The sequence below is a fragment of the Pelobates fuscus genome, chromosome 4, assembly GCF_036172605.1.
Source record: "Pelobates fuscus isolate aPelFus1 chromosome 4, aPelFus1.pri, whole genome shotgun sequence".
Classification (NCBI taxonomy): domain Eukaryota; kingdom Metazoa; phylum Chordata; class Amphibia; order Anura; family Pelobatidae; genus Pelobates; species Pelobates fuscus.
The window spans coordinates 385,997,717-386,025,041 of NC_086320.1; the positions used below are offsets into that span (position 1 = coordinate 385,997,717).

General features: G+C 45.8%; 1 protein-coding gene across 1 annotated transcript in view; it reads left to right on the forward strand.

Annotated features, from left to right (window-relative positions):
* Positions 1–3,369: 3,369 nt before the first annotated feature.
* LOC134609256 (uncharacterized) overlaps positions 3,370–27,325 on the forward strand; it is a 33,553-nt gene continuing 9,597 nt past the window's right edge. The window contains exon 1 of the mRNA XM_063452896.1: positions 3,370–3,472. The gene's annotated coding sequence lies outside the window, so the exon portion shown is untranslated. The remainder of the gene's footprint in view (positions 3,473–27,325) is intronic.

The window sequence follows — 27,325 nt, forward strand, 5'->3', positions numbered from 1 at the left end:
GTGCCATCCAGCCGAATCTCGGTGGTCGCTTGAATCCCCATACTTGATTAAGTCTTTGTACCGAACAGCAGGGCGTTCGGTAGTTGTGGCACGAATCCCTGGTGTTGTGGAGGTCTCAGCGGTGTTCGCCTGGTAGCGTAGCCGATTTTAGTTCCAGACGATTTCTGGCAAACACCGCTGTTCGTGCACAAGATGGCCGCGAACACGTGTAAAAGTCCCGAAATGGCGGCCACCTATACTTTACACATTGAATTCATGTAAACCGTACGAATGGAGAAAATGGGACGAACAGAGGATTAAACTGGAATTTCCCTTGCTTGTTTTAACAGACACCAGGAACTTGTAAGGATCTGTTACACTTACGTGCCAGTAAAGTCAGTTCGTTTTACCCTCAACTCGTAGCCTCGACTCGTGTTGTAGAGATCCGGGAATTCTAGCTTTGCTATAGCCGGCTGGAGCATCGTTCGCCTCTCTGACTTCGGGAACCAGGACATCCAAGCGATCCAACCTCCTGCTAGACCGGAGGCAATCGTAACAGATATAATTGAATGTGCTTACCTGGTTCATGGGGATTATTCATCATAACAGTTCGGGACTTTTACAAGCATTCGTTTATTTATGCGACCCATACAGTATGAACTCAGCCTTCATAAATACGAATGCAAACTACCGAACACCGGACCACCCTGCTACCGAATTATGTGGTAATTTACCTCACTGATCGGCACATACAACTCCTATGAGAAACGCACAAACTCTTTGTTTCAGTTACTAGGTGGCCGCCATTTCGGGACTTTTACACGTGTTCGTGGCCATCTTAACTCCTGAACAGCGGTGATTTTCCGTCGAGTGTCTGGAACTAAAATCGGACACTCGAGTAGGCGAACACCGCTGAGACCTCCATAACACCGTAAATTTGTGCTAAAACTACCGACCGCCCTGCCGTTCGGTAAAAAGACTATACAACATACAGGGATTCTAGCGACCCTCAAGATATCCACAGATGGCAAGCTTTTCGTGACTTTTTACCACATGAACGAGAACCGACCGCAAGGCCAAAACTTATGGAACTATTTTGGGCTAGTGTGCCTGTGCGGTCGGTCAAAACTTTAAAGCTCCATAACTCCCGAACCCCTTAACCGAATGGGATGATTTTTCCACATGTTGCTCCCCCAGATTACGGCTATCTGGGGATACTGGATTTATGAATGTACCCTGTGATGAGACCAATCTCGCCACATTGCATTGGAGGAGCCTGGTTGCCCGCCTGCTGCCTTTGGACTATGGCCCTGGGAGATTGGGCCCTTTTAAAAAACGTATTCGGCCCTAACAGAGTGCATGTCACTCATTCTGGCCCTTTAAACACAGTAGGGCCATTCGGTACTTGCCCTGTGTGAGCGGTGATACCCCCAGATAGCTATGCCATGGAGCCTATTCATATAATGAAAGACTATGGGAAAGACTTTAGCTCCATGGCAATTGAACTGTGTGAATAGGATCAGCGCGCTATTCGGTAGTTTTGTGCGTTCAGATCCCAGCTATCTGGGGATATGTGAAATGTCTGTGTGTTATGTGTAAAAGGTGACCTTATGTATTTTAAAGTGTTTTACTGTCTTTGTGTAACCATGTGCTCAATGGAGTCTGCCTCTATCCCTGGATAATTGGATTACTTCCCCACATTGTCTCCAGGATAGAGGCCTCTGTAAAACCTGTGTGAGCCAGATTTTGCCATGCTGACAGGGGTTTTAAAAGATACTTTACTAACTTTTGAACCCCTGGTCTGATTCATGCCATTTTTTAATATGTTGTTCCCCTGAATGGATTTCTTGTGGATATGTATTTTTATGTGAATGTGATGTATGATTTTAAAGTTACCGAGTATATGTGGAAACTGTATTTTTACTGTATGTAATAATTATGTTAATTGCTTATCTGAGGGGAGGGGATGTGTGGGTTGTACTGTTACTTGATTGGTTGTTTTATGCCTCCCCCTGGGTGTGTCCTGTATGTGCACAACTGTAATAAAAAGCAGGCTGGGTGTTCCAGACCTGAGACCACTGCTTGACCCTCAACACGGAGCCTTGTCTCGTTCTTGGGGGGATTCACTGTATGCTGCTGGAGATTGATTGCTAGGAGTGTAAGCTGATGTCTGCTTTTCCTGTTCGTCTGCTAGCAGCTATTCGTGAGGTTTCAGTTTGGAGTGCTATTTTGTATCCAGTTCGGGAGTTTGGTGTTCTGCAGTAGCTGTGCCTGTCTCTCAGAAAGGGGCATATCGCCTAAACAGATTTTAACCCCTTGTCTGCTGAAACGGTCCGTTACATACCCCAAGTATTTGGGGTACATCCAAAACTAGGGTAAACATGTGTGCTTGTTAATTATGTTAAAGTTTTATCTGAGGGGAGGAGATGTGTGGGTTGTACCCTGTCTTTTATTGGTTACTGTGTTAATTATGTAGGTGTCTCCCTTGCATGGGCAGCATCACATAAAAGGAGAATTCATGCCATTAACATTTAGTTCTTCTTGACCCTTCAAAACGTAGCCTCGTCTCATTCTTGGAAGGGGATTTACTGCATAACCCCCTTGCTCTTTTAATAGCTATTCTTTTATTAGCTATGCCTGACTCTGGGAGAAGGAGCACTATGGGGGGGGGGGGATAAGAGAAACCATATGGGAGGGGGGGAGAAGGAACACTATGGGAGGCAGGTGAAGGAAACTTTGGAAGGGGGGAGAAGGAAAACTATGGGAGGGAGGGGAAAGAACGCAATGGGATAGGGGAGGAGGGGGAAAGAACACTAAAAAAGACGGAGGGTAGAGGAACAGTAGGGGGGAGAGAGGAACATTAAGGGGTGTCTCTAAGGTACAGGGGGAGGGAAGGAAAAATGAACACTGGGGTAGTGGGGGGACCACTAAAAGCGAAGGGAGAGGAACACTAAGATGGAAGTGGGAGGAACATTATGGGGAATGGGGGACGACCTGTCTCTCCCTATAAAATGATGTGAATATAGAGAGGGGTTTAATACCGGGTAAATGCATGGGACGCCCCTTAGCACAGATTGTACTGGGTCTGAAATCGCTGCTATGACAGTGTTTAGCTTTTACTGATAGTTAAACCACAAATAAATATAATATATTCTGTATCACATTGCTTCCATAGCCCATCGCAAGCAGAGGAAATGTGAAATACTCTCTTCAAATGCAGGAAAAAAAAAAAAAAGAAAAAGGTCAACGTTTTACTTTCATTTTCACTTTTTAGAAATATATATTGCACAGATTTTCACTTCCTCTCATTGTTCGAGGTCTGAGTGAGCGCCCTGAGTTTCCCTCTGAGAAATCTCTTCTTTATCTCCTGACTGCCCTGAGTCTGTGCCCCTCACTGAGAAATCTCTTCTTTATCTCCTGCTGCCCTGAGTCTGTGCCCCTCACTGAGAAATCTCTTTATCTCCTGCAATCAATCAATCAATCACAAATACAGGTAGATTTATATCTTTTTTCTTTTATTTTTGTAGAATAATGTTTGAAAGTAATTTTTATGTTTTTTTTTTTAAATGGCATACAAATATAAATCAAATGGATATAAATGTGTAATTTATAATGTAATTAGTTTATTTACAGAAACAGTCAGCGAGTGGTTTAATTAAACGGGTCTTTACATTATATGAAGAACATAAAGTAACTTGGGGCCAAATTCTCTGCGCTGGAATCAGGGAGCGAAGGAAAGGGTTTTTAACCCTTTAATGGCTGTGGGGGGAGGGGGGGGGGACACTATAGAGTTAAGAATACAGCTTTGTGTTTAAACTTGGATCTAGATTTGCCCTTTGTAGAATTTATACCATCTGTTTACTGAAGTCCATACACAGTCTGGGTTAGCAGAATTCAGTAAAATCTCATTTAGACTATTTGTGAATGCAAATCCAGTATATATTTGATGATTTGCCCGAAATGAGCATTGAGCGCACCCCATTCTGACAATCAGGGGAGCGCTGGCGGGGGTACAGTCACAGCACCGGTACCATGGTCTGCTCCGCTCCACTCGGCCACGCTATATTGAGTGACTGGTAGGAGGGAGCGATGTGCGCATACTTCCTTCACAGTGACTCAATCTTGCACCACCTAGGCTGCCTGTGCCACCTTATGGATGCTCAGGTTACCTCCCTCCCCCTGCTGACTGCCTGGTGTTTGCTATAAAATCAGCAATTCACAGATACAAAGTATAAGATTCACACTGTGGGGGATTTTGTGAATTCTAAACTCATAATTCCCAATAAAAATTGTAAATAATATACAGGAAAATACGTGGAACCCCACATGTAAATTAGAATAAAAAGGAATTCTGTTAACCCACAAGAGTTTGAGAAATCACAATGACAGACATCCCAACATGTAAACACGCGAAAGACCAGCGGTGTTCAGCGAGGATTCTATGGAACTATAAACGGACACTTTATCTGCCGAATAGTGATGTCCCGAACGGTTCGCAGGCGAATAGTTCCTGTCGAACATAGCATGTTCGCGTCCGCCACCGCGGGTGAACACATGCAGTGTTCGGTCCGCCCCCTATTCGTCATCATTGAGTAAACTTTGACCCTGTACCTCACAGTCAGCAGACACATTACAGCCAATCAGCAGCACACCCTCCCTAGCCGACTCTCCCACCTACTGGACAGCATCCATTTTAGATTAATTCGGAAGCTGCAACCATTTTTTTTTTCAATTTATTATTATTTTTTTTAGTGCATATAAATGTTACAAGCAGATACTCCCCCAGACACTCAGTATTACTGCAGATACTCCCTCCAGACACCCTGTGTTACTGCAGATACTCCCTCCAGACACCCTGTGTTACTGCAGATACTCCCTCCAGACACTGACACAGAGCAGAATAGGGACTGTTCCCCCTACATAGGGTCACTTGGCAGATATGGACTGACACCTATCCTAAGGATCCCTGATAAACACTAACACGGAGCCCTCCATGGGTGAAGATGGATTAATTTTTTTTTGCGCTCAGGTTTTTTATTTTATTTTTAAGTTCGACGGATATGATGGCTTTTTATTTGGCCTTTTTTGGGGCTGAAAAATGAAGATTTTAGAAAAAAGAAGATGTTGAATAGTAATTTTACTTTACAGGGTAGTAATTTTATTCCCCCCTCACTATTTTTTATGGTGAGGGGGGTAGGTAGGGGCTTTTTTATTTGGGTGTGTGACTAGGGGCTTGGGGACCCCTAGTCACCTTTGATGGGGGAGGGGGGATTTTCATTTAGGGCGCTCTACACACACTATACACACTCTACACACACTATACACACTCTACAGACACTGCATACACTCTACACACACTGCAAACACTGCACACACACTATGCGCACACTCTACACACACTGTACACACTATACACACACTGTACACACTATGCACACACTATACACACACTGCACACACTCTACACACACTGCATACACTATGCACACTCTGCACACACTGCACACACTATACACACACTGCACACACTATACACACACTGCACACACTATGCACACACTGCACACTCTATACACACATTGCACACTCTATACACACATTGCACACACTGCATGCACTATACACACACTGCACTAACTATACACACATGCACTAACTATACACACACTGCACACACTATACACACACTGCATACACCCTATACACACACTGCATACACACTATACACACACTGCATATACACTGCATACACACTATACACACTGCACACACTGCATACACACTATACACACACTGCACACACTATACACACAATATACACACACACTGTACACACTATACACACACACTGTACACACTATACACACACTGTATACACTATGCACACACTGTATACCCTATGCACACACTATACACACACACTACACACACTGCACACAATATACACACACTATACAAGCTGCACACATTATACACACACTGCACACACTACATGCACTACACACACTGCATACACACTATACACACACACTGCATACACTATGCACACACTGCACACTGCACACACTATACACACACTGCACACACTCTACAAACTCTACACACACTGCATACACACTGCACACACTTCATACACCCTATACACACACTGCATAAACACTATATACACACTATACACACTGCACACACTATACACACACTGTACACACTGCATACACTATGCACACACACTACACACACTGCACACAATATACACACACTACACACACTGCATACACACTGCACACACTATACACACTGCATACACACTGCACACAATGTACACACTGCACACACTATACACACACTGCATACACACTATACACACACTGCACACACTATACACACACTACACACACTATACACATACTATACATATGTAATAGCCAATGAGGCCAAGAAATGTTCTCACCTGTTTCTTAGTCAGTGGTCTCGGCCAATTTCGTATGGCTTCAATTTTAGCAACTTGGGGTTTCACTAGTACCCTACCAATAGAGTAGCCCAAATATTTTGCTTCCTCTAGGCCAATCGTACACTTATTGGGGTTAGCGGTTAGGCCAGCATTTTGTATTGAGTTAAGGACAGCCTGTACTTTTGGAAGGTGAGATTCCCAATCCTCACTTTGTACTACAACATCATCCAGGTATGCAGCTGCATAGCGCACATGCGGCTTTAGTATTCTGTCCATCATTCTTTGGAATGTGGCAGGGGCACCATGCAAGCCGAAAGGCAAAACTCTGTACTGAAATAAGCCATCAGGAGTAGAAAATGCGGTCTTTTCTTTTGCTCGCTCTGTGAGTGGTACTTGCCAATAACCTTTGGTTAGTGTAGTGAGGTACTGAGCTCTCCCAAGTCGTTCCACTAGTTAGCTCACTAGGCATAGGGTATGCATCAAACTTAGAAATAGCATTCAGTTTGCGATAATCATTACAAAACCGTACTGTATTATCAGGCTTTGGTACAAGCACAATTGGACTGCTCCAGTCACTTTGTGACTCCTCAATGACTCCAACATCTAACATTTTCTTAACCTCTGCTCTGATAGCTTCTCTGCGAGCCTCGGGTATTCTGTATGGTTTGAGATTGACCCTTTTTCCTGGTTCTGTTAAAATGTCATGTTTAATCACACTAGTCCTTCCTGGGACTGGGGAGAATACCTCTTTATTTAATCTAATAAACTCCTTAACTTCCCTTGTCTGGTGTATTGACAGGGTCTCTGAGATATTTACTTCGGGGTAAATATTACACTTATCAGGGAAGGTTGAAGCCTCTGTAGTAACCAGAACTTCGCTTTCTTTCCATGGTTTTAGCAAATTGACATGGTATATTTGCACTTCCTTTCTTCTACCTGGTTGCCTTACTTTATAATTTACCTCTCCTACTCTTTCAATAATCTCATATGGCCCATGCCAAGTTGCCAAGAATTTGTTCTCTACTGTGGGAACTAGGACTAATACTCTGTCTCCTGGTTGAAATACTCGAATTCTAGCATCCTTATTATAGCTATTCTGCTGATTTGGTTGAGCCTTTTGCATGTGTTCTCTGACTATTGGCATAATGGCTTCAATACGTTCCTGCATCTGAGTTATGTGTTCTATTACACTGCGATGTGGGTTTGCTTCTTGTTCCCAAGTTTTCTTTGCTATGTCAAGTAATCCCCTGGGGTGTCTGCCATACAATAATTCAAAAGGTGAGAAACCCGTGGAAGCTTGGGGTACTTCTCTAATGGCAAACATTAAATAGGGCAATAGAAAGTCCCATTTTTTCCCATCTTTATCAGTTACTTTGCGCAGCATAGCCTTTAACGTTTTATTAAATCGCTCAACCAAACCATCGGTTTGTGGGTGATAAACAGAGGTTTTGAGGTGTCTAATGTGAAGGAGCTTGCAGAGTTCCTTTGTAACCTTGGACATGAATGGAGTACCCTGATCTGATAGGATCTCCTTGGGAATCCCAACCCGGCTAAACATCATCATTAACTCTTTAGCAATGGACTTTGCTGAGGTTGTGCGCATAGGTATTGCCTCAGGGTAACAGGTAGCATAGTCTAGTACTACTAATATATACTGATGCCCCCTACTGGATTTTACCAGAGGACCCACAAAATCCATAGCAATACGTTCAAAAGGCACTTCAATAACAGGCAAGGGTACTAAAGGGCTACGGTAAGCCGTAAAGGGCGCAGTGACCTGACATTCAGGGCATGACGAACAGTAGTTTTTGATAGCTGCGATTACTCCAGGCCAATAAAATCTCCTCAAAACACGCTCTCTTGTTTTGTCAACCCCTAGGTGACCCCCCAAAACATGGCTATGTGCAAGGTTTAACACAGTGCGCCAATAGGCTTGTGGTACTAACAGCTGCTTTGTAATAACGGACTCTTTTTTCTCAACTCTGTACAACAGATCATTATCCACTTCAAAATAAGGGTAAGTAAGAGAATTCCCTGGATTGACGGGGGATCCATTGCTTATAGAAATATTATTCCTGGCTACCAATAATGTTGGGTCAGACCACTGTGCACTTCTGAAGTTACCAGGCCTAACCTCTAAATCAACTAACTATATCTGGTTCAGAGCTTCTAGAAGGCCCCGCATTAGTTTGTTCTGGGTTTTCACCAACTAATGTTTTTTATAGGGGAGTGCTGCATAATGTTGGGCTCATCATCATGATCTCTCTCATCTGCCAGAGTATCTGCAAAAGGAAATTCCTCATTCTGTTCACCTGATGGGTTTTCAAAACATGCCCAAGGTCTAGAAAATGGGGAAAATCCCTTCCAATAATCATCTCATGTGCCAGTTTTGGTACCAGCCCCACTCTGCAGTTTACAGTACCACACTGGGTTTTAACAAGTATATCTGCAGTAGGGTAGTTCTGTATATCCCCGTGCACACAAGCAATATCAACTTTTCCAGAGTTAACAATATGAGTATCCTGTAATAAGGATTGGTCTAGAAGGGTAACCATACTCCCTGAATCTAGCAATGCCTGTATATTTTTTCCCTCCACATTCACGGTACACCCAGGGTGACTATTCAAATAACCATTTTTTTCTACAGAACATACAACCTGTGAATAAAGTGCAATTCCTTCCCAATTATTACTAAAATTACACTCCATTGGTTCAACATTTTCAGGACAGTCTTTTGCAATATGTCCAAAGTTTCTGCATTTAAAGCATTTTATACCATAATTAGTACTTTTTGATTCATTTGTAGGCTCTTCCCACCTCCCAAAGTCTTTTTCTCTTTTAACAATGTCTCTTGGGTAATAAAACCCTGTTCTCTCATCAAAAGACCCCCTTTTCCCTGGAACAGTCTTACCAGATTTGCTGGGGCTGTAGGTTTTCTGATTCTTGGGTCTCTCTTGGCCAGGAGGTTGAAGCAGTTCTCCCGCTGCTATATACCGTTCAACCAATTCAACCAATTGGTCTGCTGTTTGGGGATTGCTCTGACTGACCCACCAATTAAGTCCAATAGGTAAGCCTCTCAGGAATCTTTCCATCACCAGTTGCTCCACAATGTGGCTGGGTGAGTTGATCTCTGGCTGCAACCATTTTCTGGCAAGGTGTATCAAGTCAAACATCTGTGAACGAATCGCTTTATCCAGGCTGTAAGTCCATGAATGAAATCTCTGGGCACGGACGGCTCTTGTCACCCCCAGGCGTGCCAGTATTTCTGCTTTCAGCTTCTTTTAGTCACTGGCTTCCGCTGGTTCCAGATCATAGTATGCTTTCTGGGATTCACCCGTAAGAAATGGTGCTAGCAGACTTGCCCATTCCACTTCAGGCCAACCTTCAAGCTCAGCGGTTCGCTCAAATGCCATCAGGTAGGCCTCTACATCATCTGTGGATACCATCTTTTGCAAGTAGTGACTCACTCTGATCACCTTTGGACATTGTGGTGAGTCTGTGGCATCCCTGGCCAGCCTTTGTGATAGACTCTGGATCTCCTGCTGTATGACACATGTGGCATGCTGCTGCTCCTCTCTGAGCACTTGATGAGCTGCTGCCTGTGTTGCTTCAACTTGCTTGAATAAAGCATCTGTATTTTCCTTTTGAGCCAGTACAAGCTGCTGCAGTATTGAAAGGCTCTCTTGCTGTATTGCATTAGTCTCTGCAGCCCTTCTGTTTGTCTCTTGCTGTACAGCAGTGGACTGGAGCAAAACTTTCATGACATCCTCCATTTTCTCAGCAGTCTCTTTCTTCCTACTTACAGACTTTGCCGTGTGCTGCCCGCATTCTCCACCATATGTGACAAAAGTACTCCTTTCCCTTGGTACCTTGTCCTGGGATTGGGGTGTTACACACAGTCTTTTCAGGCTTTAGAGACACTTCACACGCTGGATGAGGTAAAAGGACTCGCTCTTTTATTGTGGCTCCAAAATAAATGCACAGTAAGGTATAAAGGTAACAAAATATATAAAACAAAATCCTTGCTCTTCTGAGCACTAACTAAACAAAATAATCAGCTAACTGGGTTGGATGGCTTGTCCATTTCCCAATATAAACATAAACAACCTTACTCTTTCAGGGTTTTCAGCTCTCTGTTTCCACTCACAGAAATCAAACACAATCTCCACCTTCCTTGGCAGGGGAGTACTTAATAGCACCGGTAATTGGCAATCCTTTTCAGGTGAGTTAAATAGTGATGTAGCGAACACGAAATTTTCGGTTCACGAACAGCGAACGGGAACTTCCGCAAACGTTCGCGAACCGGGCGAACCGCCATTGACTTCAATGGGCAGGCGAATTTTAAAACCCACAGGGACTCTTTCTGGCCACAAAAGTGATGGAAAAGTTGTTTCAAGGGGACTAACACCTGGACTGTGGCATGCCGGAGGGGGATCCATGGCAAAACTCCCATGGAAAATTACACAGTTGATGCATGGTTTTAATACATAAAGGGCAGAAATCACCTAACATTCCTAAATCACAATGGATATGGATTGACACCTGACATATGACATATTGACACCTTGACATATGGATTGACACCTGTCCTCAGAGACCCTCATACACACTGACACAGAGCAGAATAGGGACTGTTCCCCCTACATAGGGTCACTTGGCAGGTATGGATTGACACCTGTCCTCAGAGACCATGATACACACTGACACAGAGCAGAATAGAGACTGTTCCCCCTACATAGGGTCACTTGGCAGATATGGATTGACACCTGTCCTCAAAGCCCCTGATACACACTGACAAAGAGCAGAATAGAGACTGTTCCCCCTACATAGGGTCACTTGGCAGGTATGGATTGACACCTGTCCTAAGGATCCCTGATACACACTGACACAGAGCAGAATAGAGACTGTTCCCCCTACATAGGGTCACTTGGCAGATATGGCGTGGTCGTGGGAGGAGGAGGATGACTTTCACCTCTTCTCCTGTTAGATTCCCGTTGTGCTGTGACATCACCCTTATACGCTGTGCAAAGCATACTTTTTAATTTATTTTGCAAATGCTGCATCCTTTACGACTTGTAATTCGGTAACATTTCCGCCACTGTCTGCTTATACCGGGGGTCTAGTAGCGTGGGCACCAAGCACAGGTCGTTCTCCTTCAGCCTTTTTATACGAGGGTCCCTCAACAGGCACGACAGCATAAAAGACCCCATTTGCACAAGGTTGGATGCCGAGCTACTCATTTCCCTTTCCTCCTCCTCACACAGAGCAGAATAGAGACTGTTCCCCCTACATAGGGTCACTTGGCAGATGTGGATTGACACCTGTCCTAAGGATCCCTGATACACACTGACACAGAGCAGAATAGAGACTGTTCCCCTACATAGGGTCACTTGGCAGATATGGCATGGTCGTGGGAGGAGGAGGATGACTTTCACCTCTTCCCCTGTTAGATTCCAGTTGTGCTGTGACATCACCCTTATACGCTGTGTAAAGCATACTTTTTAATTTATTTTGCAAATGCTGCATCCTTTCCGACTTTTTATTCGGTAACATTTCCGCCAATGTCTGCTTATACCGGGAGTCTAGTAGCGTGGACACCCAGCACAGGTCGTTCTCCTTCAGCGGACCTCATAGACTGGTCCTGGGAGTATCCCGAGCAGGCAGGTGGAGATGGGACCGCAGTCTCTCTACCGGCCCTACAAGGATGCTGGGCAGGCGGCCCAGATACCCAGCGGCAGACCCAGCTACAGGGAGAGGAGAGCATCGACCTCCCTCCCCAGCAGGAGTGTGCCTTCCAGGGAGAGGAGACAACCGGTCTCTCTCCCAGCAGAAGTATGTTCCACAGGGAGAGGAGAGCAGCGACCCCTCTCCCCAGCGGCAGTGCATCACACAGGGGGAGGAGACAACCGGTCTCTCTCCCCATTAGCAGCATGTTCCACAGGGAGTGGAGAGCATCGACCTCCCTCCCCAGTGGCTGCAGGAGTATCAGGAGGAGGAGGTAAGCCAATTCTCCCCACCCCAACTCCTAACTTGGGCCCAGGGTTAACAGCGGAGATGTTAACCCCCATTGACCCCCACGTTCCCCTGGCTACGTTCCCCTGGCTACTGAGCCGTACTATGTCTCAAGCACCCCAGCAGAAGAGCTGGCAGCTAGGCAGAGTGCAGTTGGCCTTTGTCCTCCCTTTGTCCCTTGTCCAGAGCCTGATGTCCTGCAGGCTATACCAGTGGAAGAGCTGGCATCAGGGCTGAGCGCCGCTGGCCTCTTCCTTACTGACCCCCTTGTTACAGGACTGGCCTGCACCCCACTCACCCCAGCAGAAGCGTTGGCATCAGGGCAAAGCACCGCTGGCCTCTGCCCCCCAAGTACCCCCAGCTATGTGCCCAGCTGCACCCGGAAGGCCGAGAGTGCTACCTTTTCACCCTATAACCTGGGACCTACAGGCCAGTACTATTTATTGTGGGAGGGCTACTTTGCTACTAATGTTTATTTGTGGGTGGGCTGCAAGACTAACTTAGGCACTGACCGACAGAAGGTCAGGTGCCTGGTTAGTCTACCTCCAAAAGGGGAGATATGTTACAAAATGCCTTTTGTAACTGTTCCTTTAAATGACAAATTGCCCTGCTTCCCTGGATTATGGAGGAGCCTATTTGCCAGCCTCCTCCCCCATGACTATGGACCAGGTGTGTATGGCCCTTTAAGAACAGTCTGTGAGCATATTGGAGCTTATAGACTTTTTATGGGACTGGTGCTGGCCCTTTAAGCACATTTTTGGGACATAGGGAAAATTGGGACATTGTCCCTTTAAGACGGTGTCCCCAGACTTGTTTGGGACACTGCACCTTTAAGCCTGTGTCCCCAGTGTCCCCAGACTTGGTTAAAACCCTTTGTTCCTGGCTATTTCCCACTTGGTTCAGTAAATGGGGCTTACTGAACCAATTACCACACAGGCAGACCACCCAGAAGTGGAAGTGTGCAGGCAATTTACCTCCCAGGCTGGGAGCCTGCTGTAGGTAAATTGCCAAACGCTGGATGGCCGCCGTTCGCACAAACAAACACGTGGCGGCGCCATCTTTATTCATTCAAATACGGTCAGCGGTGTGTGCAGCCACATTCATGGAACTAAAATCACTGCTGACCTGTACCTTCTCCCATACTGAACTTTCAGCCTGAAATAGACCGACCGCACAGGTCGGTCATAAAGGACTTCCGTCTGGAGGGATTTGGGTGATTTTTGGTTATGTTTATATTTAAAGTGTGCTGATTCTGAATATGTAATTTTTATTGGATGTATGGTTTTAAAGTTATAACACATGTATAAAAACTGTATTTTTCCTGCCTGTGATAATTATGTTAACCATTGTGTACCATAATTATATCACAGGCAGAGGGGGAGGATTTTGTGTGTAATTGCTGGGAGTGTTTTCTGTAATGTACGTGTGTTATTGGTTGTTCTGTAAAACCCTGTGGGTGGTCCTATGTAAGGAAAACCTGCATAAAAGAAGGCCCTTTGGTGCCAATTAAACAGAATGACTTGACCCTCGAACTTGCAGCCTTGACTCATGTTTGTAGGGGACAGCTATAATCACTACAGGGATTGCTATGCTCTTCATAGGTTAACCTACTGGAACCTGGAGCCTGGTCGTAGGTCCAGGGTGGATAGCAGACGGTGAGATCCTATCCCAGCAGCGGCGGTTCGTGGAGTCTGCAGTGCTTATAGTGTCTACGGTGCTGATGGTGCTGATGGTCCTTTGGTGAGCGCTAGGAGCATCCTTTCCAACTTCCGGCCAGCCTGGAGGCAACCGTAACACTAACAAACTTACCAAGAACCATAATTACCATTTCTATAACCATCCTAATGGGGAGCCTATTTCCTATCCTTCAGCTCCCTATCCCGCCGTTAGCTCAGAGCGTGAACCCAGACCTTGAATGATTGCATGTCAGGGAATGGGAGTGGGGGGCAGGGTCCAGGGGGCTGAATCAAATGCTTTCCCAGGGCCCCGTCATAATTAAAGATGGTACCCCCCTATTTTAATTTAGGGGTGGGGGGTGGGGGGGAGAACAATAGTTCAAGCAAACACTACACATAAATGCATGCTTGCATTCAAACGCTAACACGCTAACACCACATACAAACACACCTACATTTTACACAAACATACACCATACAAAAACATGCTTACATTCAAACACACAAACACTGCTTAGTACTAAATACAACCCTGCAAGCATGGGAAAATGGGAGAGCACCAGCTGACAAAGTACTGTTGGAGTTGCAAGACAAATGGGGATCTAGCGTTTGGCCACCCTTGTGCGGTCCAAAAAATTATTGCACCTGTGCCCTCTCAACTTTAGTTCCGCTGCTGCGTTGGTGTCAGGGTTCTCACCTGTGAGACAGACGGCCAGACGTGGTCGCTCCTGGAATTCCCAACAGGGGACTTGAACCGGGGAACTTATCAATCCTAGTCCTGCTTTCTGCCTCTGAGCCACAGCAGCTTTACACAGAGCCTACTGATTCCGGTCTTGTTCATCCTGGCATGGCTACTACACCGGGGGCTGCACCTTGACTTGTCTGTGTCTCACCTGACTCTGATCGATCATCAGCAGGGTATTTAAACCCAGCCTCGCCCTGTGCTCAGTGTCAAGTCTTTGATCTAGTGTTCCTGTGTCGTACCAGTGTTCCAGTTTATCTGCTTCGTATATTTGACCTCGGCTTCTGACTACGTTTATTCTGACCTCTGGCATCCCTTGACTTCGGCTACTCCTCGTTGTTCCTGACCTCTGGTATCCTTTGACCTCGGCTATCCCTCGACTATCCTGCTGGTTCTGTCCTTGCCTGTCCTGCGTATTTGGTACTGCATCCTGCACGGGGGGTGCACAGACCCACAGGCCAGGTGAATTCTTACCTGACCACCTCGGCCTGTGGCTATCTGCAAGGGTGAGCAACATATCTGCGCTACAGACTCCCAACTCAGGCAAGACCCTGACAGTTGGAGAGTGAAGGACGTGATTGCATGTCAGGGAATGGGAGTGGGGGGCAGGGTCCAGGGGGCTGATTCAAATGCTTGCCCATGGCCCAGTCAATATTAAAGACGGTACCCTCCTATTTTAATTTAGGGCTGGAGGCGGGAACAATAGTTCAAGAGGTGGGTCCAAACAGAGATACCTATACAATACAAAGATACGTATAAAATACAGAGCTGGGCACAATACAAAGATACGTATAAAATACACAGAGCTGGGCACAATACAAAGATACGTATAAAATACAGAGCTGGGCACAATACAAAATAAGTATACAATACACAGAGCTGGGTACAATACAGATATACCTATACAATACACAGAGCTGGGTACAACACAAAGATACCTATACAATATACAGAGCTGGTTACAATCCAAAGATACCTATACAATACACCGAGCCGGGTACAATACAGAGATACCTATAGAATACACCGAGCCGGGTACAATACAGAGATACCTATACAATACACAGTGCTGGGTACAATAGAAATATACCCATACAATACACAGAGCTGGGTACAATACAGAAATACCTATTGTGACAGATCCACCTGTCTAAGTACTATTTGCTGGTTTGTCTGTTTTGTATACATTCATGGAATTACCTGCCCGTACGTCCCTGTTCGTTTATTTCAGTTATACCGAATAAAACTACCGAACGGAAGGCCACCCAGAAGAGAAGTGTGCTGCTGGTTAACCTATTGGCCTCAATTAGAACGTTGTGGTTAACCGCTTCATTCGAACCTTATGCAGGGTGGTCGTTGTTTGTATGCCGACCACGAGGCGGCGGCCATTTTAAACACGCGAATGAACAGCGGTGTTCGACGAAGAACTTATGGAACTCCAAACGGACACTTTTTCTACCGAACACCGCTGAAACTGCCGACCACCCTTCTTATTATCGGGCATGCGAACGCTGGTCCATTCGGGACTTTTTATTATACGAATGGACTTAACCCAGATAGCCATCCCATGGAGTCAGTCGTATACCGAAAGAACAGTGTGAAAGACTCCATGGCGATTGAACTGTGTGCATTGGGTCTGAGCGCTATTCGGTAGTAATGTGCGCTCAGAGCCAGGCTATCTGGGGATACGTTACACGAATTAAATGTATTCGGTAGTTTTACATTTATGGATTTTTATGTGTTTTTGTTATACCATGTAAAATGGCAGATTGCCTCTATCCCTGGAGATAGAGAGGATAGAAAGGAGGGATTTACTTGTGCAAAGGGGAGTGTTTATACCCGAGCCACTGTGATTGACTACTGTACTTTATGTGTCCCAGTCTTCAATCTGGTCCCCTAAGTTCCCGAGTGTGGAGTGTCCACCAGGTGGGAGACCTGCATAAATACCGGGCAGGTAGCCCTCATTAAAGCAGATTCCTGTTTTACCCTCAAGATGGAGCTTGGTCTCGTGTTTGGGGGGATTGCTACTTGGGAGTATTATTTCACCTGTTCTAGGAGAGAAGGAGTTCGGATGATTCTTGGTTCGGGAGTTTGAAGCATTCCCTTATACTGCGTTCGGAAGTTTGGCGGTCTGCAGCAACAGCGCCTGTGTCTCTCAAGGGGGAAGATCAACTAAGCGGCGGTTTCACTCATTTATCCAGGGAGTGTCTTAACACCTATACAATACACACAGCTGGGTACAATACACAGAGTTAAGTACAATACATAGATACCTATTGTGACGGAACGCTGGCACTGCGACTGAGTACCTCCGCCAATCGATGCTCCTAGCGCTTGCCGAGGACTCCAACCGACACCATCAGCACTGCAGACCCCACTTCCATCTATGCAGCTGCGCCGGGGTCTCGTCGTCCTTCACCCACCCTGGACCCAAGGCCAGGATCCAGCTTCCAGTGGGCAGACTTCTCTTCCTCCAGAGAGCGTAGCAGGAACAAGAAGAGCTCTTACAAGAGCTTACCCCGGGGAGTATAGTGTGATTACAGCAATCAGGGGAGGGCTGGCAGCCTTAGGCCTGGGGGGCAAAACCAGTCAAGTGGCCCATTGCCCCCCCTGAATCAGTTCACCATCCATGCCCACCTTTTCCTGGTTTTATAACTGTTACGGTTACCTCCAAGCTAGTTGAAGGCTGGAACGCTTGGATGTCCTGGTTCCCGAGTGTGGAGAGAGAGAAGCGCTGTTCCGTTCCGCAGACCACCTGAATCCTGTGAATACAAAGCAATCCCACCAGCTCTAGTATAGCTAGGATACCCTGGTTCCCACAAAACGAGTCGAGGCTGCGATTTGAGGGTCAAACACGAACTGGGTTTAATGGCACAGCGACAGCGTTATTTATGCAAAATCCCAGGTCCAGGGACAGCTCCCTCTGGACCTGATGGGATACAGGGACAATACACACAGTTGAACAATGACAGTACCCTGCATCGTTTGAAATAGCCCCCCCCCCCCAGCTTGGAGATAATGATTCCAACGGTTATGGCAATTCAATTATCTCCAAGTGCCCAGAGTCCCACGTGTATTTCCAACATGTAAAAACAGCATAAAATACATATTTATAACAGTTTACTAGGTACCCCTTACATTCTACCATTCATTAGATAGCTCAGGTCTGAGCGCATCTGTGGCATAACCACTGGAGTAGCCTGGTTGCTCGCCTCCTACCTGCTGACTATGGCCCTCTCATCAGCCCATGCTAGACTTAAACCCCATGGCGATTTGACTGTGTTTGTGGCATCTGAGCGCTGTTCGGATATATTGAGCACTCAGATCCAAGCCATCTGGGGATGGGTTGAATGTGGGGGCTCTGTTCAGTATGATAGGAGTTATGTATTTTTCTGTCTTTTTGTGTCTTTTGCTAACATGTGTGTAGATTCCATTTTGCCATCTATCCTAGCTGTTCATATAAGGGTTAATTTGAACCAAGATTAAGTTTGGCATTTTATCTCATATTCTCGGAAATAGGATTTATCTAAAATCCTAGTTACGGGAAAAGTACTGATTTCGAAATGTTCTTGTTAATTGTCCAAGATATCGGTATTTGTAAATATCTGGTTTTAATCAAATATGTGATACGTTATATGACGAAAGATTATAACCAGAAACAGCTGTTTATAACTTGTGAAAAACAAATTATGTCACTAATGCTCAAGGCCCCCACCGACATGAGAATGGGGTATAAATGCATATGACTGTATAATAAAATTTGAATTGGTTATAGAACACATCTCTTGTCTTCTTGGCTGATTCCCGGGATCCTGTCTGTCTATCACAGAGGGTGCGGCTCTAGCAAAATATCCATCTAACTAAGAGTTTCGTATATAGCTGATCTTATCCCCAACAATGTGCTTGTTACGGTTGCCTCCAGGCTGGCTGGAAGTTGGACCGTAGAAAAGGATGCTCCTAGCGCTCACCAAAGGACCATCAGCACCGCAGCCACCATAAGCACTGCAGACTCCACGAACCACCGCTGCTGGGCTGGTATCTCGCCGTCTGCTCTGCGCCCTGGACCTACGACCAGGCTCCAGGTTCCAATAGGCGAACCTCTTCCTTCTGTCGAGCGAAGCAGGATCAGGAACAAGAGCTCTTACAAGAGGGAGTATGAAGAGCATAGCAATCCCTGTAGTGATTATAGCTGTCCCCTACAAACATGAGTCACGGCTACAAGTTAGAGGGTCAGAAGAGGTCTGAGATGCTGGAACACCCAGTCTGGCTTTTATTGAGGTTACATGCAAATAGGACACTCCCAGGGGGAGGCATAAAAATCACCAATCACACATCTGGTGCAGCCCACACATTCCCTCCCCTCAGATAAACAGTTAAACCAATTATTACATACAATAAAAATACAGTTTTTACACACACACACTGTAACTTTAAAACCATACATTCAATTTCAATAAAGTTGCATATTCAGACTCAGCATTTCGAACGGGACTTAGTCTTTGGAGCTGCAAGTTCAGTATGGGACAAGGTAAGTGTCAGCGGTGTTCGGCAAAATGTGTAGCCGATTTTAGTTCCACAGAATCTTTAGCATACACCGCTGACCGCATTCGAATGCCTAAAATGGCCGCCGCCATGTGTTCGGCTGTCGAATGGCGGGCACCCAGCGCTCGACAATTAACCTGCAGTAACCTCACAGCCTGGGAGGTAAATTGCCTGCACACTTTAACTTCTGGGTGGTCCGCCTGTGTGGTACTTGGTTCAGTAAGCCCTATTTACTGAACCCAGTGGGAGAGAGCCAGGGGCAAGTTATTTTACAGGTCTGGGGACATAGTCTTAAAGGGGCATTGTTCAGCAAAGTCACTATGTCCCCAGACGGTTCTTAAAGGGCCATACACACCCAATAAATGTTAATAAGTTTTCAGGGGCACAATCTTCCAGGGGCCATAGTCATGAGGCAGGAGGCTGGCCATTAGGCTTCTCCACAATCCAGGGAAGCAGGGCAATGTTCCATTTAAAGGGCCAGTTACAAATAACGATTTGTAACAGTGCTCAATGGAGTCTGCCTTTATCCCTGGATATAATTGGATTACCTCTCCATTGTCTCCAGGATAGAGGACGCTTGTCAAACTGGTTTGGGCCGGAAAGCCATGCTGGCAGTGGGTTTAACTTTTGAACCCCTGGCCATTTTTAAATATGTTGTTCCCCTGAATGGATTGATTGTAAATATGTAGGTTTTATGTGAATGTGATGTATAGTTTAAAGTTATAGTATATTTGTAAAAACTGTATTTCTCTGCCTGTGATAATTAAATTTCCCATTGTGTAAGATAATTGTATCACAGGCAGAGGGAAGGACTTTACTGGGGGTTGTAACTGTTATTTTATTGGTAATTTTATACCTCCCTGTGGGCAGTCCTGTATGTGCAAGACCGTAATAAAAACCAGGCTGGGTGTGCCAGCACAGTGAGTTCCTGCTTAACCCTCAAAGTAAAGTGTCGTCTCATTCTGGGGGGGGGGAGGGGGGGGGGAGGGGGGGGGGGGGAAATTTGATTGTATGCCGATTGCCAGGAGTGTAAGCTGTTCGTATGGCTTTTCCTGTTTGGCTGCTTCCAGTGTTCGTGTGTCTCTTGTTCGGGAGTTGGTGAATTCGTGTAGTTTGCAGTTCGGGAGATTGGTGATTGCAGTAGCTGCTGGTCTATCTGGAAGGGGATTATCGCCTAAAGGGTCCGTTACAGCATCATATAGACGAATAGCGCTCAGACCTCACAAACGGTATAGCCAGTCTCTTGTATATAAGTCCTTTCGTGTTTCCTTTGTCCCGAACACGAGATGGCGGCCATGTTTTCTATCCGTGAATAAGTGAGCGGGCCTTGGCTCCAAAACCCCTGGAGCGAAACACGGGTAACATGCTGCACGAATACCGCTCTCTGGCTGGTTGTCCCAACCCTTCGTGAACCGAACGTAGACCACCCTGAAGGGGTCAATTAGCCTGCGGTTAACCGCAGCCTCAACGTTCTGATTGAAGACACACGCCGGAGCGTAGGTGGTCCTCATTCGGGAGTTTGAGTACGGTGAAAATAGTCGACGAACGAGGCCACCCTGAGGCAGTCAATTAAGGTTGTGGTTAACCGCAAACCGCAGCTTCCCGGTGGTCGTCCGTTAGGTTGTTTCACAGGTGAAAAAGGTTAAGTGGCGGCACACGCCAAGGGCCGGGTGGTCTGAGTTTGTATGCGCAAATTTGTAATCCTAGTTGTTCGTGTAATGGGGTATAGGTAACAATAATACCGAAGGAACCGACTTCGGTAACTTAGAATAGTGTAATCCAATACTGGTCTGTGGAATGTCCGTAACAATAACGGATATTAATGTTATGCTCTTTGCCATACCCGCTCCTTCGTGGCTCTGACTTTCAATGTTGTCAGAGCGCAGGCTGAGAATCTCTGAGCCTGTGCTCTGACTCACTAACTGAGCGCCGGAACCACGAGGGAGAGGATATGATCTGACTGCACCTACTGCTGGTGCGCACCAGTGTACCACCAGCGAATCATTTAAATTCAATATACTGGTGTCCCCAACTTGTGAGCTCTGTTGGCCGCCGGGCGCCTCTGTTATCATGACTCCCTGCGTGACCGCACAGCATGCGCACCCCAACAGCTGGCCCTTCTGACACACACTGACGTTACTACTTAGACATCCCTCAATATTAATACTGTTACGATTGCCTCCGGTCTAGCAGGAGGTTGGATCGCTTGAATGTCCTGGTTCCCGAAGTCAGAGAGTCGAACGATGCTTCAATCGATAGAAACCTGTAAATGTAGAATCTCCCACTAGCTATAGTAAAGCTAGGATTCCCAGATGTGAGTTGAGGGTAAAACGAACTGGCTTTAATGGCACACAAGCATGGCAATTTATGCAAGTCCCCAGGTCCAAGGACAGCCCCCTATGGACCTGATGGGATACAGGTACAATGCAACTAGTCAGCCAATCACAATACATTGTATCTTTCAATTGGTACCTGCCCAGCTTGGAGATAATGAGGCTATACAATGGTTATACAATCTAATTATCTCCAAGCGCCCAAAAGGCAAAATATAACAATACGATGGGTCTTTGTAACAATGCTCCCTCCTTGTGGAACACTCTGGCTGTACAGACTGAGGAGTAATGCTGGACTGAGGTTGGTTTGCCGTGATAACCCGTCGGCATTGCCATTCTGTTTCCCAGGTCGGTAGGTGATAGTAAAATGATACGGTTGTAGCTCCAGCGTAACAGTCGGCCATTATCCCCAGCGACCCGGTTGAGTCATAACAACGGGTTATGGTCTGTAACCAGAGTGAATTCTTGTCCATACAAGTAGGAAGTCAATTTCTTTAGTGCCCACACCAGGGCCAAACACTCCTTTTCCACTGTGGCATAGCTGACTTCTCGTGGCAGGAGTTTTCGGCTGATGTAGGCAATCGGATGCTCTTTCCCATCGTCTCCTACTTGGCTGAGGACAGCTCCCAGCTCGAACATGGAAGCGTCTATATGAACAATAAAACATTGATTAGGGGCTGGGGCAGCAGTTTTTAGTGTTTGAAAAGCTGTTTCACAGTAGGGAGACCACAGGACCTGTCGAGGAAGGTTTTTCTTCGTTAAGTCAGTCAGGGGTTTGGCAATTTTTCTTCGTTAAGTCAGTCAGGGGTTTGGCAATAGAACTACCTTCTGTAGTACCCCGCTGTAACAGATCGATGGGCACCCCGACTGGGTACATCAGTTGAAGGATGCTCCTAGCGTTTCCTGAGGACTCCAAGCACTGCAGCAGACACCACAACCACCGAACCAGAGAGGCATACGAATGCTCTCAAGCATTGAATGCTGTAAACAGCTGAACAGGAAAAGCATACAATCAGCTTACACTCCTGGCAATCAGCATACAATCCAATTCCCCCAATAACGAGACGACACTTCGTTTTGAGGTCAAGCAGAACTGACGGTACTGGCACATACATCCTCTTTTATTCACAATCCACAAACATAGTACTGCCCACAGGGTTTTGAAATACAACCAACCAATCCGTACAATACACACAGACACTCCCACACAAAATCCTCTCCTCTGCCTGTGATATGATTACTGAACACAATGGGTAATATAATTATCACAGACAGAGAAATACAGTTTTATAAAACATATCACAGGGACCCTAAAACATGCAATAACCCCATAAAAAAATAATACATCCTCAGAACCGGGGGATCTGGGTGAACCGCATATCCAAAATTCACCCAGATCCGTTCAGTAGTTTGGAAGATACAGTTTAATGCAGATTCCGCAGAACATATACAGGCTATATGAAAAATAATTACTGTATAATGTGCCCCCTGTTGTATAGTTTAAAACTACTGCACGATGTCTTTGTGCACCCAAATACCGGCGAGATGGCACCGTGTAGAAAAGTCACAACAGTGTCTGTGAGTTAAAATGGCCGCCATCCATTGTTCTCACCATGTGCTTCATCCATTGTTCTCACCATGTGCCTCTGATACATGAAACGGTGGCCACCCAGTAACACCACAGTATGTCCCCAGATGGTTCTTAAAGGGCCAGTAGCAGCATAATACAATACAACATGCCCAAATCAGTTCCTAGAAGGGTAATACATCCCGGGGCCATAGTCGCAGGGCAAGAGGCTGGCAAGCAGTCCTCTCCAGGCACAAGTGGCGGGGCTGGTTCCGCCACACCCACTGTGCCCAGAAAGGCTAGTACCTGGGTCTTAGTGGTGGGGGTGGGCCAATTTGCGACCGCCTCTCTTAGCTGGCTCCGGTCGCTGCTTCCCGCACCCCACTCGATGACCCAGGTACTGTACCTCAGCCATTCCAAAATGGCATTTCTCTGGTTTCAGGGTCAGGCCAGCGGCCCGAATCTGATCCAGGACCATTCCAACATGGGCTAAGTGTTCCTCCCAGGACTCACTATGGATCGCTATGTCATCCAGGTATGCGCAGGCAAAATAGTGAAAGCCATCAAGGAGTCTATCTACCAAGCGCTGGAATGTGACGGGGGCATTCTTCATCCTGAATGGCATAACCTTAAAGTGGTATAAGCCAAACGGGGTGACGAATGCCGACTTGGGGATAGCTTCCCTGGCCAGGGGAATTTGCCAATAACCTTTACAGAGGTCAATAGTAGTTAGATAGTTTCCCCTGGCTATGCGATCCAGCAGCTCATCTACCCTGGGCATGGGGTATGCATCGGTCATGGTTTTATCATTAAGCTTCCGATAGTCGACACAGAATCTGGTAGTACCATCTTTCTTGGGTACTAGTACTACCGGGGACGCCCAAGGACTATTGGAGGATTCAATGACCCCTAGCTTGAGCATCTCAGTTATCTATTTTTTCATCCGCCTCGGGGATCCGGTAGGGGGCCTGTCTCAAGGGTTGTTGCCCTGGGGTGTCTACCTGGTGAGTGGCTAAGTCAGTGTACCCTGGTTCCTGTGAGAACATTGCCTGTTTCTCTTGGAGCAGTTTGTGTAACTGCTCCCTCTCCACTGGGTTAAGTCGGTCCCCTATCTGCACTTGGCTCACTATATCAGACGGGCCATTCTGGGTTAACAAGTCGGGTATGGGCAGGCTATCGGGATCTTCGGATGCGGGGCTACATATGGCCGATACATCTTCGGGTCGTTGAAGATATTCCTTTAACATATTCACGTGGAATATCTTTCTTAGGTTTTCATCGTGACAGCTGGCAATCCCCTCTTTTCTCCACTACCTGGTAAGGTCCCTGCCATGCTGCTTGCAACTTGTCTGCTTTAACATGCTTGAGTACCATCACTTTCTGTCCTATACAAAAGCTCCTTTGCCTCGCTCCCCTGTCATACCAGACTTTCTGTTGCTTCTGGGCCACCTGGAGGTTAGCCTGGACTGACCTGGCTAGTTTCTCCATGTGGTCCCTAAGCTCCAGTACATAAGTTACGATGGGGACTCCAGCGTTCTCCGTCTCTCCCTCCCAGTGCTCACGGATCAGGTTCAGGGGGCCCCGTACCTTACGTCCGTATAGCAGTTCGAACTGAGAGAATCCGGTTGTTTCCTGGGGCACCTCCCGGTAAGCGAACAGGAGATGCGGCAGAAAACGTTCCCAGTCTCTATACTCCTGGGTGAAGGTTTTTAACATCTGTTTGAGGGTTCCATTGAACCTCTCACATAGCCCATTGGTCTGAGGATCATACAGGGAGCTGAGTAGGGATTTTATTTTGCAGACATGCCATAGTTGTTGCGTTAGTTCAGCCGTGAACTGGGTACTCCTGTCGGATAAAATCTCCCGAGGGAATCCTACCCGAGAGCATACTTGTACTAAGGCATTAGCTACGGTGTCTGCCTGGATATTAGCTAAAGCCACTGCCTCTGGGTAGCGGGTAGCGTAGTCCACCACGGTAAGAATATATCTCTTTCCGGATGGACTAGGGGTGGCGAGGGGCCCTACGAGGTCGATGGCTACCCGGCTAAAAGGTTGCTCTATAATGGGCATGTTCACGAGGTGTGCCTTAGGGTTGTCTCCTCTTTTGCCTACAATTTGGCAGACCTCACATGTGTTACAGTATGTGCGTACATCTGCATGTACTCCTGGCTAAAAGAGAGTATGGGTAATACGTTTGAGGGTACGGGTCACTGCTAAATGTCCATCTAATGGAATATTATGTCCCACCCTGAGTAGGAGACAGCTGGGGAATGTCCAGCTGTCTCCTATAGTTCCCTTTCTTTTCGGTATGTCTTTTCGCAGGACTTCTCTTTTTGTATTTGTATTTACTTTGCATCACACAGCCTGGTTACAATGCTGCTACCCATCCCATGTGTTCCCTATTAAGGGTTAATAAGTATAGGGGTGTATATTAAAATACCCCTCTCTGTCTCATTAGAGATATCTTTGCCAGAAGCTCAAGGAAGCAGGCTGAAGGGTCAGTGTTAGGACCCGCTTAGGGGGGTCTGCCTTGACGTTGGCAGGCGGGCATTCCCTCCAATGGCCATTGGAGCAACTAAATGACCTCCATTTGTCTAAATATACATAGGGATTAAGGAGAAAGCGCAGGTAACGTTTTCTTTTCTTTGGTTTTTACAAAACATTATAAGGCATAGGCCTTGTGTAAAGAGAAAACAGTGTTTCCAAAAAATGCAACTATTCTATATACTTCTATTCTATATACTTCTATTCTATATACTTCTATTCTATATACTTCTATTCTATATACTTATATTCTATATACTTATATGAAACATCTAGACACAGTTGCAAGTACTGAGGAAACTGTTGCAATAGTGCCCCATGGGAATCCAGCCTGTTGATAATTAATTGTAGCCAAAAAGCGGCAGCTTGCCGTGCCCTAATAAATCAAATAGGGAAAATCAGATCCTAAGTATCCTCTATTTAATCAAAGAATCCCTATAATGAAATTTAAATATGCAGATATAAGTATCCAACAGTAATAAACTGTTATATAATGTCTCATTCGTAAAGCAGAGATTAAATCGAAAGGACAGGGAGATGAAAATAGAGGAAACAAAAGGGCTGAGAAACTTAGTCTAGGTAGAGTCCAAAGTAAAAAAGAGAACTCTACCACCACACAGGCTCATATATCGCTAATCCCTGTAGTATAAAGAGAGATCACCTAACTGGGGATCTCTAAGCCAGGGACATCCAGCAGGCTGTCAATTCAGTCAATAGAAAAAATAAAGTAATCAAATCATTACTGAATAGTATGTCAAAATCGCCCAACGCGCGTTTCGGAGGTCTAACCGCCTTTCTTAAGGGCAAATAATGGAGGTACACCTTCCTCCCCTCACTCTTTAAGTACCGCAAGTCTCTCCTACCTGTCCACAGGGGGAGGGATTCGATCGGGTCCGCCAAACGGATCCTCCTTGTCACAGCCGGACAAAACGGGGAATGTAAAATTAAGACCCACAAGGGGAGTGCGCATGTCCACACCGAATTAAGGGTGCATGCGCAAAAACTTTAAACTTTAACTTGACGAGTAAAGTAAAATAGCCCTAATAGTAATAAATCTATATACATAAGGATAAACATCACTATATGAATACATCAGGAGTAGAGATCGAATTATTTATTATATATGTATATACCACTCTGTTATCAATTTATTTATCTGCTATATATTTTTTCTGATAGATGAAACAATTTAACTATTTTTTAATCCCTTTAATTATTAATTTTTCTTCCTCCCCTCCTATATGTGCCGCTAAAGGATAAATATGTAATCAATATGCCTGGATAAACAATACACAAGATCCAGCTCACTCTCCTACCTACTAAACAGCAACTTCAATGTTGACAGATTTTGTTAGTTTTTAAAGGTTTTTTTAAAAACACCTTGTATGTACGTAGTGGGGAATCGCGATGCAGCCTAGAACAACGTCTAACCCCATTAAACCCCCCAATAACGACAGACCACTTAGTATGGATGAAACA